The 22,171-nt window shown below is 46.8% G+C and overlaps 1 protein-coding gene across 1 annotated transcript in view; it reads right to left on the minus strand.

The window, feature by feature from the left end:
* LOC106571069 (regulator of G-protein signaling 6) overlaps positions 1–22,171 on the minus strand; it is a 119,963-nt gene that overhangs the window by 47,497 nt on the left and 50,295 nt on the right. The window lies entirely within an intron of this gene.

Raw genomic sequence — 22,171 nt, forward strand, 5'->3', positions numbered from 1 at the left:
GCCAGTCACCCACCCACCCCTCAGGCATATTAATATCCCTGTAGTCAACAATGAAGCACGTTGCCCACCTTTTGGTCCCAGTTTCAAACGATTCACCCGATATGGATGATAAATACCCTCAATTTAAAGCTGACAGTCTGCACTTTAACCTCATAGTTGTTGTATCATTTCAAATCCAAAGTGCTGGAGTACAGAGCCAAAACAACAACAACACATGTGTCACTGTCTCAATACTGTTAGAGCTCACTTTATATAACCCATGTGAGAGAGAGAAGGGTAGAGAGACTTTTGACTTTGTCTTTCTTTAATGATACATCCTTATTTAATTTCATGAAATCATCACTACCCCTTCCCTCCCATTGAAACCAAATATTCCCTGTTTTATATACTCACCTGGCCCTCTACCCCACGATACACACCAACCCTTACCACTTCTATAACCATATATCCTACCCATCTTCCCTGTGCTATATACTCACCTGGCCCTCTACCCCACGATACAATCCAACACCACACATCATGATAACCAAAACCTTACCACTTCTACAACCATATATCCTACCCATCTTCCCCAGCTGTACAGACACTGCACCTGCACGTTGACCTCGATTTCCCCCACTGGTGCTTGTACCCTCACCTTGTCGAAGGCCTTTACGTATGCTCCAAATCCCCACACTCAAAACACTGCAGACAAATCTGTTCTGGCAAACCCAGCGTAGAGCCCCTCCCCATGCCTCACTTTAAAATGCACATCTGTTGGTTTAGGGTTATTGTTATTCATTGTTATTCAGAAACATGAACACTTGCCTCCGGAACAAAACAACGAGCTTAACGGCATCTGCCTGAAAGCTTTCCGACAGTACACAAAAAACGCTAGCAAACGTACCAAAACGACTCAGCTTTTCCCAGATTTAATCATCCTTAATAATCGGAGGCAGAGTCGCAACTACCACCCTAGTCAAAGGAGTCGAAAGAGGAGAAATCGACACCAACACATCCCTTACAAATATCCACTAGCAGTCAGCCTGCCCACTAAATGTACTCTTTTCATGAACACAACCACATATTTATTCATTCTGGATGCAGAATGTATAAATTTGTTTCCTACCTGTTCGCCGACCGCGAGCATAACCTGTTTCACCTTAACTCTCATTCTCTGGCTGTTTTGAGGACACAACAGAGACTCAGGGCTGTTGTGAGGACACAGCCAGAGACTCAGGGCTGTTGTGAGGACACAGCCAGAGACTCAGGGCTGTTTTGAGGACACAGCCAGAGACTCAGGGCTGTTTTGAGGACACAGCCAGAGACTCAGGGCTGTTGTGAGGACACAGCCAGAGACTCAGGGCTGTTTTGAGGACACAGCCAGAGACTCAGGGCTGTTGTGAGGACACAGCCAGAGACTCGGGGCTGTTGTGAGGACACAGCCAGAGACTCAGGGCTGTTGTGAGGACACAGCCAGAGACTCAGGGTTGTTGTGAGGACACAGCCAGAGACTCAGGGTTGTTGTGAGGACACAGCCAGAGACTCAGGGCTGTTGTGAGGACACAGCCAGAGACTCAGGGTTGTTGTGAGGACACAGCCAGAGACTCAGGGCTGTTTTGAGGACACAGCCAGAGACTCAGGGCTGTTGTGAGGACACAGCCAGAGACTCAGGCCTGTTGTGAGGACACAGCCAGAGACTCAGGGCTGTTGTGAGGACACAGCCAGAGACTCGGGGCTGTTTTGAGGACACAGCCAGAGACTCAGGGCTGTACTGAGGACACAGCGTGTTTCACAGCCAAGGACACCACCAGCCTCTGGCTAAACATCACAATCAATAGTGATAAAATGTTATCAGGAGCCTGACGGTGTAGGGAGATAGCAGACTGAACAGTCCAGGGTTGGAGGTCAGTCAATTCAGGAAGTAAACTGACATTCCAATTCAGGAAGTAAACTGACATTCCAATTCAGTAAAACAGGGCATATTTTCAATGACTTCTAAATTAACTGAAAAGTAGATGATATTTACTTGAAAAGTTGTTACATTTTTCAATGTTCAATTGAAATTACTTCCTGATATGACTGCCTTCAATTATATCTGCCACCCTGTGGCTGGGGCGTCAGGTAGCCTAGTGGTTAGAGCGTTGGGCCAGTAACCAAAGGTTGCTAGCTCGAATCCCCGAGCTGACAAGGTAAAAATCTGTCGTTCTGCCCCCTGAACAAGGCAATTAACCCACTGTTCCTAGGCCATCATTGAAAATAAGAATTTGTTCTTAACTGACTTGCCTAGTTAAATAAAATGATTGATCCCAACCCTGGAGCAGACAGAGTAGCTAATAGCCTCGTGTGATGAATCACATCGTATGCCATCAGGCTGACAGCCAATTAAATGAGCTATGCTAAAAGGTGCACTATGCAGAAATCGCTCTGCCATTTCCTGGTTGCTAAAACTCTAATAGTTTGCATAATTTCAGTTTATGTGACAAAACAAGCAAGTATAGTTTAGAGAATCATGGTACCATCCAAACAGCTGTGAAATATATTTTTCATAAGCAAAAATGAAGCTGGTGTACAAAACAGAAAGTTAAAGAAGTAAAAACAAACCTTTAGAACGGGAAGCTTAGAACAGATCTACCATTTCTTAGACTTGCTTGAGAATGAGAATGACAGGTCTATGACTAATGTCTATGAGAATTTGGTCGGGTCACCCAAGAAGTTACATATTGCAGCTTTAAGTAGGTTTTCGGGTATCTGTACTTTACTATTTATAAAAAAACTAAATTGAAAATCGTGTCGTCAGGCATATTAATTGTTTGCTTAATATCAGGAATTTGATGTATAGCATTTACTTTTACTTTTTACTTCACTCAAGCATGACGATTGAGTGCATTTACTACCACTGTACTTCAGTACATTTAAAAACAGATACTTTTACACTTTTACTCAAGTAGTATTTTACTGGATGACTTTTACTTGAGTCGTTTTCTATTAACGTAGCTTTACCTTTACTCAAGTATGACAGTTGAGTACTTTTTCCACCACTGTTAACATTACACCCTCATCATGTGTCTCTGAACCTCTCCCAAGGTAAGACTTTCTCCCTCCATCTTCCTCTCACTCGCTTTCTCTTTCCCTCTCTCTTGTTTCTCTTTCCCTCTCTTGTTTCTCTTTCCCTCTCTCTTGTTTCTCTCCCTCCCTCCCTCCCTCCCTCCCTCCCTCCCTCCCTCCCTCCCTCCCTCCCTCCCTCCCCCTCTCCCTTTCTCTCTCCGCCTCCCTCCCTCACTCTCCGCCTCCCTCCCTCACTCACTCTCCGCCTCCCTCCCTCACTCACTCTCCGCCTCACTCTCCCTTTCTTTCTCCCTGTCCCTTTTTCTCTCCCTCCCCTTCTCTCTCCCTCCCTCTCCCCTTCCCTCTCCCCTTCTCTCTCTCTCCCTCCCTCTCCCCTTCTCTCTCTGCCTCCCTCTCCCTTTCTCTCTCTGCCTCCCTCTCCCTTTCTCTCTCTCTCCCCCCCTTTCTAACACGTTCTTCCAATCGATGGCTGACTGAATGGCTGAAAGGAAATTTTCATAACACCACAGGCTGATGAATGAATGGGATTTGGATGCATGGTAATTTTGTAGAGGGATTTATGTGTATGACTCTGACAATAAACTCTGACTTAATTTTACATTTACATTTGACATTTTAGTCATTTAGCACACGCTCTTATCCAGAGCGACTTACAGTAGTGAATGCATACATTTCATACGTTTATTTATTTCTTATTTTTTTTGTACTGGCCCCCCGTGTAACAAGCCATTGATAAAGGAATTCACACTAAAGTATAAAACAAGACAGGATATAACTAAACTGATCTTGGAGTAAAGCATCCACATTTATGTTAACTAACTCTCCAACCATCTCATTGCCATAACAAGAAGTCACTAGACCATGTCTACGGTGATAGAACAAGCTGTATTTCTGGCATAAGGTCAAGCAGATGACGTGGTATAAAAATCACCCATTGCTTCTGTCTCACATCTTTTGGTATTTATAGTCTTTGTAAGGCCTCCCTCTTCTTTTCAGAGCTCCTTGACAATCAACGTGTCTAGCAGCAAACTGATTACAGCACGTCCCTATACAGGCTGAAACCACCACTTACCAACAGAGATACAGCCCTCACACTGCATGTCAAGTAAGGACAAGAAAAGGTGTGATGTAGAGGACATTTTGAAAAGTTGTGGTTGAATAACAGGATGATGACACTAATATATTTTATGTTGGCTGATTAGTGGACAATATGTTTAAACACTATGATTGTATTATGGTATTTGTATTCCAAGCCAAGCCCCTCTCTCCTGTGTGGACAACGAACACACACACACACACACACACACACACACACACACACACACACACACACACACACACACACACACACACACACACACACACACACACACACACACACACACACACACACACACACACACACACACACACACACACACACACACACACACACACACACACACACACACAGGCCAGTGACAGCATCCCCAAAAAAGTTTCTCATTTGGATAACACCACCTGGGGATTGCAGCTGGGAGATAACAGGAGTGTGTGTGTGTGTTGGTGCACGTCTGTGTGTGTGTGTTGGCCCCTCCATGTGTGTCTATGACTGTGCGTGTGTTGGTGTGTGTGGGTTGGGGGTCTATGTGTCTGTGTCTGTCTGTCTGAATGTGTACCCCTGCACGCACGTCCATCTGTTCCTGTGTGCCTACAGTATGCATACATGTAGGTGAGGGCTAAGAGAAGACTCAATTTATTTCTGAGCCCAGGTGGTTTACCATCAAAGACCACCTTTACTCCCCAGACAGACAGACAGACAGACACAGATCCAGACAGTTCTATGACCCCCACAGCTGCTGTCACAATCAGGACATGGTAGTGGAAATCCAGCTGGGTTCTACAGGTCTCAGAGGACCAACGGTTAATGTCGGTTGCTTCCCAAATGGGCCTCTTATTCCCTATATAGTGTACCACTTTTGACCAGGACCCATAGTGCACGATATAGGGAATAGAATGCCATTTTGGACTCAGCGGTAGCCTCTCTGTACACCTGCCCTGGGGAATCATACCAGTCCAGAATCATACAACAATCATATGGCCATTTAAGGGGCAATCTGCAATTGGTACATCCATTTTGTTTTAACTTATAATATAAAATAATGCTATATTTCCATTGATTCTTGAGGAATATAACTTCTAAATGCCTCATGAGTTAGTTCAACTGTCATACACCATCAGAACCCACGACATAAGCTTTTTTTAACTCCATTGTTCATACACACTATAATTGTAAACAAACACTGTATAGCCTCAAACATGGTTAAAACTATACTTTTATATAATGGATGGTCAGTCATTGCATCCATAGCTTTGTCTATGAATTTGAGAGTGGTTACATTTCTCCTGCCCTATCCCTTCAGCTTTTAAAAAAAACTAAAAACAGTGGCAGGGTGTAGGCTTTGTTAATGTTTAAGGTGCAGATTGCCCCTTTAAGCAGATTATTTTACATTTAGCAACTGAGAGTTCAATGCAGCTTCAGGAACCAGACGCATCGGAAGTATAATAATCACATGGTCATTTAGCAGACCATTTTAACATAGAGTTCAGTTTATTCAGCGTGTGATCAAACCTGCAACTCTGATGCTCCAAGCTGCCCAGCAAAAAAAAACATGTCCACTAAAGACAGAGAAGCTACAGATTATGTAATAATAAACTCAGCAACAAAAAAAAACGTCCTCTCACTGTCAACTGCGTTTATTTTCAGCAAACTTAACACGTGTAAATATTTGTATGAACATAACAGGATTCAACAACTGAGACACAAACTGAACAAGTTCCAACATTTTACATTTACATTTTAGTCATTTAGCAGACGCTCTTATCCAGAGCGACTTACAGTAGTGAATGCATACATTTCATACAATTTCATACATTTTTTTTTTTTTTTGCTGGCCCCCCCGTGGGAATCGAACCCACAACCCTGGCGTTGCAAACACCATGCTCTACCAACTGAGCTACAGTTGGTAGAGCATGTAATAATGTGTCCCTGAACAAAGGGGGGGTCAAAATCAAAAGTAACAGTCAGTATCTGGTGTGGCCACCAGCTGCATTAAGTACTGCAGTGCATCTCCTCCTCATGGAGTGCACCAGATTTGCCAGTTCTTGCTGTGAGATGTTACCCCACTCTTCCACCAAGGCACCTGCAAGTTCCCAGACATTTCTGAGGGGAATGGCCCTAGCCCTCACCCTCCGATCCAGCAGGTCCCAGACGTGCTCAATGGGATTGAGATCCAGGCTATTCGCTGGCCATGGCAGAACACTGACATTCCTGTGTTGCAGGAAATCACGCACAGAATGAGCAGTGTGGCTGGTAGCATTGTCATGCTGGAGGGTCATGTCAGGATGAGCCTGCAGCAAGGGTACCACATGAGGGAGGAGCATGTCTTCCCTGTAATGCACAGCGTTGAAATTGCCTGCAATGACAACAAGCGCAGTCCGATGATGCTGTGACACACCGCCCCAGACCATGACGGACCCTCCACCTCCAAATCGATCCCGCTCCAGAGTACAGGCCTCGGTGTAACGCTCATTCCTTCGACGATAAACGCAAATCCGACCATCACCCCTGGTGAGACAAAACCGTGACTCGTCAGTGAAGAGCACTTTTTGCCAGTCCTGTCTGGTCCAGCGACGGTGGGTTTGTGCCCATAGGCGATGTTGTTGCCGGTGATGTCTGGTGAGGACCTGCCTTACAGCAGGCCTACAAGCCCTCAGTCCAGCCTCTCTCAGCCTATTGCGGACAGTCTGAGCACTGATGGAGGGATTGTGCGTTCCTGGTGTAACTCGGGCAGTTGTTGTTGCCATCTTGTATCTGTCCCGCAGGTGTGATGTTCGGATGTACCAATCCTATGCAGGTCTTGTTGCATGTGGACTGCCACTGCGAGGACGATCAGCTGTCCGTCCTGTCTCCCTTTAGCGATGTCTTAGGCGTCTCACAGTACGGACATTGGAATTTATTTCCCTGGCCACATCTGTAGACCTCATGCCTCCTTGCAGCATGCCTAAGGCACGTTCACGCAGATGAGCAGGGACCCTGGGCATCTTTCTTTTGGTGTTTTTCAGAGTCAGTAGAAAGGCCTCTTTAGTGTCCTAAGTTTTCATAACTGTGACCTTAATTGCCTACCGTCTGTAAGCTGTTAGTGTCTTAACGACCGTTCCACAGGTGCATGTTCATTAATTGTTTATGGTTCATTGAACAAGCATGGGAAACAGTGTTTAAACCCTTTACAATGAAGATCTGTGAAGTTATTTGGATTTTTACGAATAATCTTTGAAAGACCTGGTCCTGAAAAAGGGGCGTTTATTTTTATGCTGAGTTTAGTTTCTGACTAATGATCAAAGTGCACATAAAACATACCCCCAGAGGACAGGCAGTGTGAGATATATATATATATATATATATATATATACCGTAAATTCCGGACTATAAGCCGCAACTTTTTCCCCACGCTTTGAACATCGCGGCTTAAACAATGACGCGGCTAATATATGGATTTTCCCCGCTTTCAATTTTTTTTCTTCCAAAAAAACACATTCTGTGACGTGCTCAGTTTTTTGGCGGCATGAAGCTTTCATTATACCAATGAAATTGCCGAACGGGTTAAGATCAAACAACTTTTTGGTTTACTGTTTAGATTAAATCGAGCGCTCTCAAACTTCCCATTATTCTGATTACGGTAGTCATTTTGCCACCCTCATCATGGCAAAGACACGGAGAAATGCATATGATGCAGCTTTCAAGTTGAATGCGATTGATCTGGCTGTTGGAAAAGGAAATAGAGCTGCTGCACGGGAGCTTGGTCTTAATGAGTCGATGATAAGACCTTGGAAACAGCAGCATGAGGAATTGACTCAGTGCAAAAAGACAACTAAAGTTTACTGCAAATGTTTTATTTTTTGTTACAAGCCGTGTTTCGTTAAAGCCTATTTATTTTTGTTACAAGCCGTGTTTCGTTAAAGCCTATTTATTTTTGTTACAAGCCGTGTTTCGTTAAAGCCTATTTATTTTTGTTACAAGCCGTGTTTCATTAAAGCCTGTGTAAAGTTCATTTGTTTCAATGTACCGGTAGGCACCTGCGGCTTATAGACATGTGCGGCTTATTTATGTTCAAAATAAATAAAAAAATTAAATTCAGTGGGTGCAGCTTATATTCAGGTGCGCTTAATAGTCCGGAAATTATGGTATATATATATATATATATATATATATATATATATATATATATATATACTGTCACACTGTGACATATTGGTTGGAATTGCTGTTGCTAACGGTAACGGCCCACTCTACAGCAGGGATCAACTCAAGTGTTCTGTTCCAATTTGTCTTGAAATTACACTCAGTCAGGTGTGCTGTGATGCAGACACATATAGTTTCAGTGTTCCTTTTATCTTCATGTCAAAGTTCCTGTATAGACATAGTGTGCATTCCAAATGACACCCTGCCTGTGTTACCTATATAGTGCACTACTTTTGACCAGAGCCATATGGGAGAGCGTAGGGTGCTATTTGGGATGCATACCAGTTGCAATCAGAGTATGTGAGCAAAGCGGCGCCGGAGCGTAACTGTGTGTCCAATTTCACCGGAGTGCAGGGCGAGTTTCCCAAAAGCTGGAGCATTGGCCTTATCACCCTCTCCAGTAGCACTCACTTCATGAGTTCAGGGCATGCCTGCCCCAGCATGCATTTGTAGGCTACTTGTATGCTGCTATAGCCCCTTTGCTTTGGCTACTGTCATGGAGTTGGCTACATTTTTTTCATAAAGAAATGGATAAAACACACAGGTGTAAAAGATGATGAGGAGGAAGAGCAAGAGAGGGAGTGTAGGTGATGTAGAATCATTGTGGAATCTGAAAAGACACATATCCTGAAAGCATGACAGTGTACTACGTGGTCCCGTGTGGCTCAGTTGGTAGAGCATGGTGTTTGCAACGCCAGGGTTGTGGGTTCGATTCCCACGGGGGACCAGTATGGGAATAAATAAAAGTATGAAATGTATGCATTCACTACTGTAAGTCGCTCTGGATAAGAGCGTCTGCTAAAATGTAAATGTACAGTCTCACCACAGATTTAGACTTTCCTCCACGTTTCTCCAAACGTACATTTCGAAAGTTGTTCCAAATTTCTGTCTTTAAGGTTAGGCTTTAACTCCGAATGGTTAAGGTTTGCGATAGGCTTAAAACAAAAATATCAAAAAACAACTTTCTATCGCTGGATTCAAACATGGCACCAGAGGCAGATGCTTGAAGCCATCCACCATCCCTAGTTAAACCGAAACCTACTTGAAGGTGACAGCTCTCACTGTTGCCCCTAGTGACCGGGTTCCATGTCATCTCCTGACATCCGTAGACATAGATGGACGTCGAATACTGACTTGTATCACGGATGACCTGGCTGGTACTACCTGATACATGCTAACAGAAAGGAAGGAGGTGGGTAGCTAGCTAAGTGTCTCATTGTAGCAAAGTATTTATAAACAAAAAATCTGATCTCTTAAAAGTTCTGTTCATTTTCATTGTATTATCTATACAATAGGCTGTCATTGATTTTGGCCCAATAGGCCTGACATACTGTATTAACCTCTTTTGAGGAGCTTTCCAATCTGATAGGGTTATTTTTCCCAAAAACCTTTAGGCCTACCTATGACCCAAAGGGTGTTTGGCATCCCCAGTGACCCAAAGGGTGTTTGGTATCCCCAGTGACCCAAAGGGTGTTTGGCATCCCCAGTGACCCAAAGGGTGTTTGGTATCCCCAGTGACCCAAAGGGTGTTTGGCATCCCCAGTGACCCAAAGGGTGTTTGGCGTGGCCCGTGTAGTCTAGAAACAGTATATTTTAATGCAGTCATCTCAGTTCTCATTTGAGGCATAGTTTTATCCTTCACTTGTTTGTAATAATTGCAAATACTTTGGCAACTTTGTATTTGTAGTCAACTTTGTTCTGAAGTTACTAAAACTGAAACGAATCATGTTTTTTTTAAATATAATCTGAAATAAAATAATTTACAAATCAGTCTGAAAAACTAAAACTTTGTATTTTTGCTCTCCAACCAAGTTGCTTGGAACACTGCTTCTACCTCGCTCTCCAACCAAGGTGCTGGGAACACTGCTGCCTAGCTCTCCAACCAAGGTGCTGGGAACACTGCTGCTACCTTGCTCTCCAACCAAGGTGTATGAACTGTAGGGCTGGGAACACTGCTTCTACCTCGCTCTCCAACCAAGGTGCTGGGAACACTGCTGCTACCTTGCTCTCCAACCAAGGTGTATGAACTGTAGGGCTGGGAACACTGCTTCTACCTCGCTCTCCAACCAAGGTGCTGGGAACACTGCTGCTACCTTGCTCTCCAACCAAGGTGTATGAACTGTAGGGCTGGGAACACTGCTTCTACCTCGCTCTCCAACCAAGGTGCTGAGAACACTGCTGCTAACAGCTGTACACCGACATACACAACATGCTGCTACCGTTATACTACCACTATAATCATTAAGGTGGGTGCTTATATAGTTTGGAAATGTATTTATATTGTTGCATATCCCAACTCCCCCTGAGACATCCTCGGAGAGATGGGATAGTATCTGGCTCTCTCGCTCTTCACTTTGGCAGGCTTCAGGACAGGGCATAAAGGTCACTGCCCATTCTAACACCTTTCATATATATATATATATATATATATATATATACTGCTCAAAAAAATAAAGGGAACACTAAAATAACACATCCTAGATCTGAATGAATGAAATAATCTTATTAATTTTTTTTTTCTTTACATAGTTGAATGTGCTGACAACAAAATCACACAAAAATAATCAATGGAAATCCAATTTATCAACCCATGGAGGTCTGGATTTGGAGTCACACTCAAAATTAAAGTGGAAAACCACACTACAGGCTGATCCAACTTTGATGTAATGTCCTTAAAACAAGTCAAAATGAGGCTCAGTAGTGTGTGGCCTCCACGTGCCTGTATGACCTCCCTACAACGCCTGGGCATGCTCCTGATGAGGTGGCGGATGGTCTCCTGAGGGATCTCCTCCCAGACCTGGACTAAAGCATCCGCCAACTCCTGGACAGTCTGTGGTGCAACGTGGCGTTGGTGGATGGAGCGAGACATGATGTCCCAGATGTGCTCAATTGGATTCAGGTCTGGGGAACGGGCGGGCCAGTCCATAGCATCAATGCCTTCCTATTGCAGGAACTGCTGACACACTCCAGCCAAATGAGGTCTAGCATTGTTTGCATTAGGAGGAACCCAGGGCCAACCGCACCAGCATATGTTCTCACAAGGGGTCTGAGGATCTCATCTCAGTACCTAATGGCAGTCAGGCTACCTCTGGCGAGCACATGGAGGGCTGTGCGGCCCCCCAAAGAAATGCCACCCCACACCATGACTGACCCACCGCCAAACCGGTCATGCTGGAGGATGTTGCAGGCAGCAGAACGTTCTCCACGGCGTCTCCAGACTCTGTCACGTCTGTCACATGTGCTCAGTGTGAACCTGCTTCATCTGTGAAGAGCACAGGGCGCCAGTGGCGAATTTGCCAATCTTGGTGTTCTCTGGCAAATGCCAAACGTCCTGCACGGTGTTGGGCTGTAAGCACAACCCCCACCTGTGGACGTCGAGCCCTCATACCACCCTCATGGAGTCTGTTTCTGACTGTTTGAGCAGACACATGCACATTTGTGGCCTGCTGGAGGTCATTTTGCAGGGCTCTGGCAGTGCTCCTCCTGCTCCTCCTTGCACAAAGTCGGAGGTAGCGGTCCTGCTGCTGGGTTGTTGCCCTCCTACGGCCTCCTCCACGTCTCCTGATGTACTGGCCTGTCTCGTGGTAGCGCCTCCATGCTCTGGACACTACGCTGACAGACACAGCAAACCTTCTTGCCACAGCTCGCATTGATGTGCCATCCTGGATGAGCTGCACTACCTGAGCCACTTGTGTGGGTTGTAGACTCCGTCTCATGCTGCCACTAGAGTGAAAGCACGCCCAGCATTCAAAAGTGACCAAAACATCAGCCAGGAAGCATAAGAACTGAGAAGTGGTCTGTGGTCACCACCTGCCGAACCACTCCTTTATTGGGGGTGTCTTGCTAATTGCCTATAATTTCCACCTGTTGTCTATTCCATTTGCACAACAGCATGTGAAATTTATTGTCAATCAGTGTTGCTTCCTAAGTGGACAGTTTGATTTCACAGAAGTGTGATTGATTTGGAGTTACATTGTGTTGTTTAAGTGTTCCCTTTATTTTTTTGAGCAGTGTATATATATAATATCTCTCTCTCTCTCAATTCAAGGGGCCTTATTGGCATGGGAAACATATGTTAACATTGCCAAAGCAAGTGAAATGGATAAACAAAATAAACAAAAAGTGAACAGTAAATATTACACTCACACAAGTTCCATGAGAATAAAGACATTTCAAAGGTCATATTATATATACAGTGTTGTAATGATGTGCAAATAGTTAATGTAAAAAAGGGAAAATAAATAAACATAAATATAGGTTGTATTTACAATGGTGTTTGTTCTTCACTGGTTGACCTTTTCTTGTGGCAACAGGTCACAAATCTTGCTGCTGTGATGACACACTGAGGTATTTCACCCAATAGATATGGGAGTTTATCAAAATTGGATCTGTGTGGGTATGTGTAATCTGAGGGAAATATGTGTCTCTAATATGGTCATACATTTGGCAGGAGGTTAGGAAGTGCAGCTCAGTTTCCACCTCATTTTGTGGGCAGTGTACACATTGCCAACAACATTTCTCTCTCTCCACTTTTGCAGGCTTCAGGACAGGGCATTAAGGCCCTTTCAAACACCTCTCCTCTCTCCTCTCCCGCCTTCCTCTCTCCTTCCCTCCTCTCCCTCTCCTCTCTCCTTCCCTCCTCTCTCCCTTCTTCCTTTCTCTCTCCTTCCCTCTTCTCTCTCCTCTCTCCCTCCTTACCTCGTCTCGCCCTCCTTTTCTCTTCCCTCTCTCCTCTCTCTCCTTCCCTCCTCTCTCCTTCCTTCCTTCCTTCCTTCCTTCCTTCCTTCCTTCCTTCCTTCCTTCCTTCCTTCCTTCCTTCCTTCCTTCCTTCCTTCCTTCCTTCCTTCCTTCCTTCCTTCCTTCCTTCCTTCCTTCCTTCCTTCCTCCCCTCCTCTCTCTCTCCTTCCCTCGTCTCTCTCTTCCTCTCCTTCCCTCCTCTCTCCCTCCCTCCTTCCCTCCTCTCTCTCTTCCTCTCCTTCCCTCCTCTCTCCCTCTCTCTCTCCTTCCCTCCTCTCTATCCTCTCTCCCTCCCTCCTTCCCTCCTCTCTCTCCCTCCCGCCTTCCCTTCTCTCTCTCCTCTCTCCCTCCCTCCCTCCTTCCCTCCTCTCTCCCTCTCTCCTTCCCTCCTCTCTCTCCTCTCTCCCTCCCTCCTTCCCTCCTCTCTCTCCCTCCCTCCTTCCCTTCTCTCTCTCCCTCCCTCCTTCCCTTCTCTCTCTCTCTCTCCCTCTCCTTCCCTTCTCTCTCTCTCTCTCCCTCTCCTTCCCTCCGCTCTCTCTCTCTCCCTCATTTTTCTGGCTCAGAGGTCTCAGCTTCTCCAACAGACTCTGACAGTAACTATCAGCCGCCCCAGTAGTGTTGGCAGGCCTCTCACTGAGTGTGCTCCAAATGGCACCCTATTCCCTATATAGCGCACTACTTTTGACCAGGGCCCATACGGCTCTAGTTGAAAGTAGCGCACAATTTTGGGAATAGGGTGCCATTTTGGACACACAGTAGTATTGGCACTCAGTAGTGTTGGCAGGACCAGTGGTTCTTCTCTGAAACACAGCCAGACTATCTGTTTACATGGAGCTGTTGGAACCTGAACAAAGGATAGCAGCAACAACACAGCCAACAACACAGTCAACAACACAGTCAACAACACAGCCAACAACACAGCCAACAGCGCAGCCAACAACACAGCCAACAACACAGCCAACAACGCAGCCAACAGCGCAGCCAACAACACAGCCAACAGCGCAGCCAACAACACAGCCAACAGCGCAGCCAACTACACAGCCAACAGCGCAGCCAAGAACACAGCCAACAACACAGCCAACAACGCAGCCAACAGCGCAGCCAACAACATAGTCAACAACACAGCCAACAGCGCAGCCAACAACACAGCCAAGAACACAGCCAACTACACAGCCAACAGCGCAGTCAACAACATAGTCAACTACACAGCCAAAAACACAGCCAAGAACACAGCCAACAACACAGCCAACAGCGCAGCCAACAGCGCAGCCAACAGCGCAGCCAACACAGCCAACAGCGCAGCCAGCACAGCCAACTACACAGCCAACATCGCAGCCAACAGCGCAGACAACAACATAGTCGACAACGCAGCCAACAGCGCAGCCAACAACACAGTCAAGAACACAGCCAACTACACAGCCAACAGAGCAGCCAACAGCGTGGCCAACAGCGCGACCAACAGCACCGCCAACAACACCGCCAACAGCGCAACCAACAACACCGCCAACAACACAGCCAACAACACAGCCAAGAACACAGCCAACTACACAGCCAACAGTGCAGCCAACAGTGCAGCCAACAACACAGCCAACAACACAGCCACAACACAGCCAACATCATAGCCAACAAAACAGCCAAGAACACAGCCAACTACACAGCCAACAACGCAGCAACAACGCAGCCAACAGCGCAACCAACACCATTGCTAAACCCAAACTTCAGTATGTTCCCATTGTTAAACCCAAACTTCAGTATGTTCCCATTGTTAAACCCCAAACTTCAGTATGTTCCCATTGTTAAACCCCAAACTTCAGTATGTTCCCATTGTTAAACCCAAACTTCAGTATGTTCCAATGTTAAACCCCAAACTTCAGTATGTTCCCATTGTTAAACCCAAACTTCAGTATGTTCTCATTGTTAAGCCCCAAACTTCAGAAAAGCAATAGAGTTACAAACTGCTTGTAGACGTTTAGTTTGACTTCTTCTGCTCTAGTGTAGTCTCTCAACCTCAGTACTACTAATATAGCACATCTCAGTCTGATTGAGAGGATTTCTTGTTCACCACCACACGAAGAAGAAGAGAGAGATTACCAAGACAACATCCCAAAATGGCACGCTGTTCCTTTTTGTACTTTAGACCAGGGCCCATTGCTTCCTTAGCTGAGGATTCTGGGATAATGGCCTACAGATAGGGAAACTCAGGGGGAGATGGGGGGCCTGGAAGAGAAAGAGAGGAGTGGGAGGAACAGGAGAGTGAGCGAGGAGGAGCTGGAGGAGAGAGGAAGAGAGAAGAGGAGGAGGAAGAGGAGGAAGAAGACAAACCCTTCTCCCAGACAGAACTAAGACCAAGATCCAGAGATTTGGCCAGGCTTAGAATCCCTAGCTTCCTTCAGACCACTGCTTTTACCACCCTGCCAGAGTCAAAGGTGAGGGGAAAGAGAGGGAGGAGGCAGAAAGAGGGATGAAGAAAGAGAGGGAGGAGAGGGAGGAGACAGAAAGAGGGATGAAGAAAGAGAGGGAGGAGAGGGAGGAGACAGAGGGATGAAGAAAAGGGAGGTGGAGGCGACGGCTTAACAAAGTGATGTTTCCATGGTGACCAAGAAGTGAATAGAGTTCTCCGAGTTAGTTGAGTTTCTTCCTCCTTGTTAGTTGGCAGAGCAACAAGGTCTCACAGTCTCATTGCAGAATTAGACCTTCATCCATGTTCTCCAAACGTCACATTTAGAAGTGTTTTCTGTTGCACCTGCTTGCTCTGTATCGTTCCATTTCTCCAAATGTCAAATTTTGAAATTAAGGGTTAAGTTTTAGGCACCAACAATAAAAAAAACTGTGTCCACGACGGCGATCAAACACGCAACTTTCTTATCCAGACTCATGGGATTACACCCATCCACTGCCACGTCCTCCGCCCCGTCCACCGTCCCATCCACCACCCATCCACCGCCCCGTCCACCACCTCATCCACCGCCCCGTCCACCACCCATCCACCGCCCCGTCCACCGCCCCGTCCACCGTCCTGTCCACCACCCCGTCCACCGTCCCGTCCACCGTCCCGTCCACCACCCAGTCCTCCACCCCATCCACCACCCCTCCACCACCCTGTCCACCACCCAGTCCTCCACCCCTCCACCACCCAGTCCTCCACCCCATCCACCACCCCTCCACCACCCAGTCCTCCACCCCTCCACCACCCAGTCCTCCACCCGTCCACCACCCCCTCCACCACCCAGTCCTCCACCCCGTCCACCACCCAGTCCTCCACCCCTTCCACCACCCAGTCCTCCACCCAGTCCACCACCCCTCCACCACCCCGTCCTCCACCCCGTCCACCACCCAGTCCTCCACCCCGTCCACCACCCAGTCCTCCACCCAGTCCACCACCCCTCCACCACCCAGTCCTCCACCCCGTCCACCACCCAGTCCTCCACCCCGTCCACCACCCAGTCCTCCACCCAGTCCACCACCCCTCCACCACCCAGTCCTCCACCCAGTCCACCACCCCTCCACCACCCCCTCCACCACCTAGTCCTCCACCCAGTCCTCCACCCCGTCCACCACCCCTCCACCACCCAGTCCACCACCCAGTCCTCCACCCCGTCCACCACCCCTCCACCACCCAGTCCACCACCCAGTCCTCCACCCCATCCACCACCCAGTCCTCCACCCCGTCCACCACCACGTCCACCACCCAGTCCTCCACCCCTCCACCACCCAGTCCTCCACCCAGTCCACCACCCAGTCCTCCACCACATCCACCACCCCGTCCACCACCCAGTCCTCCACCCAGTCCTCCACCACCCAGTCCTCCACCCCTCCACCACCCCTCCACCACCCAACCACCCAGTCCTCCACCCCATCCACCACCCAGTCCTCCACCACCCCGTCCACAACTTCCAAGCCTACTTGACTGTAATAGTGCCCACTGTTTCTCCCTAGTGGCTGGTTTTGAAGGCATTTCCCGACATCTTCAGGACATGGATGGACGTCCAATTTCAACCTCAATCTTGCACGACCTGGCTGGGCAAAGAGCTAGTGAGAGGAAGACAGAGGAAGACCGAAAGAGAGGAGAGAGGACAGAGGAAGACAGGAAGAGAAAGAAAAACAGGAAGAGAGAGGAAGAGAGGAAGAGAGAGGAAAAGAAAGAGAGAAAGACAGAGGAAGAGAGGGGAAGACAGGAAGACAGAGAAAGAGAGAGGAAGACAAGAAGACAGAGGAAGAGAGAGGAAGGGAAGAATACAGAGGAAGAGAGGAAGACAGGGGAACAGACAGGAAGACAGAGAAAGAGGAAGACAGGAAGAGAGGGAAGACAGAGGAAGAGGAAGACAGGAAGAGAGGGAAGACAGAGGAAGACAGAGAAAGACAGAAAGAGAGGAGGACAGGAAGAGAGGGAGACAGAGGAAGATAGAGAAAGACAGAGAAAGACAGAGAAAAACAGAGAAAGAGAGGAAGACAGGGAAGAGAGAGGGAGACAGAGGAAGAGAGGGAAACAGAGGATGAGAGAGATGAAGACAGAGGAAGACAGAGCAGTGTGAACACAGGGCCAATGGCTCCCTGGGTAATAATCAATCCGGCACATCTTTATTGCAAACGATGAGAGAGACAAACAAATCGAGTGCATCCCGAATGGTCCCCTACTCCCTTCATAGTCCACTACTAATGACCAGAGCCTTATTCCCTATATAGTGCACTACCTTAGACCAGAGCCCTATACCCTATATGGTGCACTACAGGACTAGAGAGGAAGACAGAGGAAAGCAGGAAGAGAGAGAAAGACAGGAGGAGAGAGGAAGACAGAGAAAGAGAGAGGAAGAGAAAGAAAGACAGGAAGAGAGAGGAAGACAGAGGAAGATAGGAAGACAAAGGAAGAGTGAGGGAGAGAGGAAGACAGAGGAAGAGTGAGGGAGAGAGGAAGACAGAGGAAGAGAGGGGAAGCGAGAACAAGACAGAGGAAGAGAGGAAGACAGAGGCAGAGAGGAAGATGGGAAGAGAGAGGAAGAGAGAGGAAGACAGGAAGAGAGAACAAGACAGAGGAGGGGAGAAATAAAGGGGAAGAGAGAAAGACAAAGGAAGAGAGAGGAAGACAGGAAGAGAGAGGAAGACAGAGGAAGAGAGAGCAAGACAGCGGAAGAGAGAGCAAGACATGAATAGAGAACAAGACAGCGGAAGAGAGAGCAAGACATGAATAGAGAACAAGACAGCGGAAGAGAGAGCAAGACATGAATAGAGAACAAGACAGAGGAAGAGAGGGCCAGACAGGAAGAGAGAACAAGACAGAGGAAGAGACGAAGACAGAGGCAGAGAAGAAGATGGGAAGAGAGAGGAAGATGTGAAGAAAGAGGAAGACAGGAAGAGAAAGGAAGACAGAAGAAGAGAGGAAGACCGAGAAAGACAGGAAGACAGAGGAAGAGAGAGGAAGACAAAGGAAGAGAGAGGAAAACAAAGGAAGACAGAGGAAGACAGAGCAGTGTGAACACAGGACCAATGGCTCCCTGGGTAATAATCAATCCAGCACATATTTTTTTGCAAATTGAGAGAGACAAACAAATCGAGTGTATCCAGAATGGTCCCCTACTCCCTTTATAGTCCACTACTAATGACCAGAGCCTAATGCCCTATATAGTACACTACTTCAGACAGACAGACAGACAGACAGACAGACAGACAGACAGACAGACAGACAGACAGACAGACAGACAGACAGACAGACAGACAGACAGACAGACAGACAGACAGACAGACAGACAGACAGACAGACAGACAGACAGACAGACAGACAGACAGACAGACAGACAGACAGACGGTGATGTGCAGAACGGGACAAACCATTACACAGTGCACCAGTCAGCATCGATTCAGGTCATTGGCCCATAATGATCTTTTGAGTATCGGCACTACTTTAGACCAGAGCCCTATTCCCTATGTACTACACTACTATAGACCAGAGCTCTATTCCTTATATAGTGCACTACTTTAGACCAGAGCCCTATTCCCTATTTAGTGCACTACTATAGACCAGAGCCCTATTCCCTATATAGTGCACTACTTTAGACCAGAGCCCTATTCCCTATTTAGTGCACTACTTTAGACCAGAGCCCTATTCCTTATATAGTGCACTACTTTAGACCAGAGCCCTATTCCCTATTTAGTGCACTACTTTAGACCAGAGCCCTATTCCTTATATAGTGCACTACTTTAGACCAGAGCCCTATTCCCTATTTAGTGCACTACTATAGACCAGGGCCCTATTCCCTATATAGTACACTACTTTAGACCAGAGCCCTATTCCCTACATAGTACACTACTTTTGACCAGAGCCCTATGGTCTCCCTATTGAGTCCTGGTCTAAAGTAGTACACTATGTAGGGAATAGGGCTCTGGTCTACAGTAGTACCACTATGTAGAGAATAGGGTGGCATTAGGGATACAGCCACTATTAACTGTTACAGTAGGAGACTTCTAATGGATCAAGGACTGATACGTTGTCGGACCTCATCACAATTCATCTCAATGTATTGTAGGAAATGGGGTTCCAATCGTAAAAGTACTGTGACTGGCATCACTACAGTTACGATTCTCAATTGACCTCAAATCCAGTCCCATCTTGTCCGTACACATGATAAAGCAATAGAATGGAGAGTCCAGCCTTGTAGGGAAATAGCTATTGTACATCTCTCAGCCATATTGTTTGTCTCATTCCGTCGTTTTACATGTAAAAACTTTTCAAGGACCCTCATCTCTGCCCTACAGTGTATTACACGGAGTTTGGACAACTTGTGCCGATAGCTGAATAGACTATGAGAGTTTGTGGGCGTACTGAGGGGGCTTCTCAATGTTATGACTGAGCCCAGTACTGAGAACACTGTGTGCTGGTTGCATTGAGTTATTGTAGCGCTGCTCCTACAGACCAGAGAAATCCCATGTCACCAGGCTTAAAACTATAGTCTCAATCTCCATAGTCCTGCATTAAGCAGACATCCTACACCACAGTATGATCACAACTGTGGAGGCTGCTGACGGGAAAACAGGCTCATAATGAAAGACCCGGAACGGCGCAAATGGAATGGCATCAAACATCTACAAACCATGGAAACCATGTAACCATGTATTTGATACCGTTCCACTGATATCGCTCCTGTCATTACCACGAGCCCGTTCTTCACAATTAAGTTGCCATCAACCTCCTGTTGATCACAGCCTATATAGAGGATCACAGATCAGACAGAGATCAGTTCCACCACACTGTGAGGTCTCAGACCGTTGTAATGGAACTCAGAGCTCAGAGGGAGGAAGATCTAAGGGTAGCAGAGAGACTTTGAGGAGTTGAAGTTGTTTGAACAAAGGCCTGGCACTCCATACTGAACCACACTGCAGCAGAGGAGTCATACCAGGACTGGGCTCACTAAAGTAGTGATCAGAGGCTGTCGCAGATAGGGATAGAGAGGACGGAGAGAGAGGAGAGGAGAAGAGAGAGAGAGAGAGAGAGAGAGAGAGAGAGGGGGAACGAGAGAGAGGGGGGGAAGGAGAGAGAGAGAGGGGGAGAGAGAGCAAGCGAGAGAGAGGGGAGAAGAGAGAAAGAGAGAGAAAGAAATAGAGAGAGGAGAGGAGAGGAGAGAGGGGGTAGGAGAGAGAGAGGGGGAGAGAGAGAAAGCGAGAGAGGGAGAGGAGAGGAGAGGAGAGGAGAGAGAGAGAGAGAGAGAGGGGGAATGAGAGAGAGAGAGGGGGGAAGGAGAGAGAGAGAAAGCGAGAGAGGGAGAGGAGAGGAGAGGAGAGAGAGAGAGAGAGAGAGAGAGAGAGAGAGGGGGGAGGAGAGAGAGAGGGGGAGAGAGAGCAAGCGAGAGAGAGGGGAGGAGAGAGAAAGAGAGAGAAAGAAATAGAGAGAGGAGAGGAGAGGATAGGAGAGAGGGGGAAGGAGAGAGAGAGGGGGAGAGAGAGAAAGCGAGAGAGGGAGAGGAGAGGAGAGGAGAGAAGAGAGGGGGGAGGAGAGAGAGAGTGGGAGAGAGAGCAAGCGAGAGAAAGAGAGAGAGAGAGAAATAGAGAGAGGGAGAGAGAGAGAGAGAGAGAGCGGGGGAAGGAGAGAGAGAGGGGAGAGAGAGCAAGCGAAAGAGAAAGAGAGAGAAATAGAGAGAGAGAGGAGAGAAAGGATGTGACAGGTGCAAACATTGGGCCTCTGACAATAGTAGAGATGTAGAGTTGAAGTCCTTCTTTGAACAAAAGCTGACCCTTACAGTTGAACCACAATGTCAGGGCTGGACTGACTAAAGCATTGATTAGAAGCAGAGACAGACAGGTTGGATTGTCTCACAGACAGACAGGGTGGAATGTGGAGTCTTTGAAACCCGAGGATAACTTAATGGAGGGTAAAGGGAGAGAGACTTTGGCTGCGGTCCAAACACTTAAAAGACACACCCTATCCCCTCAAATTAAGTGGACACTTCTGATGACGTATCATGACGTCTGGCGAGTGTACACTTGCAGGGCAAGGGGGCGAGGGAGGAAGGAATGATTTTTAAATGGCGAAGGTTGTGGGTGCTTTTATATGCGCTACAGTCAATTATGAGTGCATGTCTACTTATGTTAAATATATAATTATTAATATACGCCTACTGTATGATAGCTAGCAAATTAATTAGCTAACTAACGTTAGCCTGCCTACTGTATAATAGCTAGCAAATTAATTAGCTAACTAACGTTAGCCTGCCTACTGTATGATAGCTAGCAAATGAATTAGCTAACTAACGTTAGCCTGCCTACTGTATGATAGCTAGCAAATGAATTAGCTAACTAACGTTAGCCTGCCTACTGTATGATAGCTAGCAAATGAATTAGCTAACTAACGTTAGCCTGCCTACTGTATGATAGCTAGCAAATTAATTAGCTAACTAACGTTAGCCTGCCTAATGTATGATAGCTAGCAAATTAATTAGCTAACTAACGTTAGCCTGCCTACTGTATGATAGCTAGCAAATTAATTAGCTAACTTACGTTAGCTTGCTTAGCTGGAACTTCTGAAGAAGGAAGTTTTATTTCTACAATTTCCAAAAGATAACCAAACAAAAACATATTTACTTTTTATGAGACGTTTGTGCTGTCATGTGCATTAGTAGC

The sequence above is a fragment of the Salmo salar genome, chromosome ssa15 (genome assembly GCF_905237065.1).
Source record: "Salmo salar chromosome ssa15, Ssal_v3.1, whole genome shotgun sequence".
Lineage (NCBI taxonomy): Eukaryota > Metazoa > Chordata > Actinopteri > Salmoniformes > Salmonidae > Salmo > Salmo salar.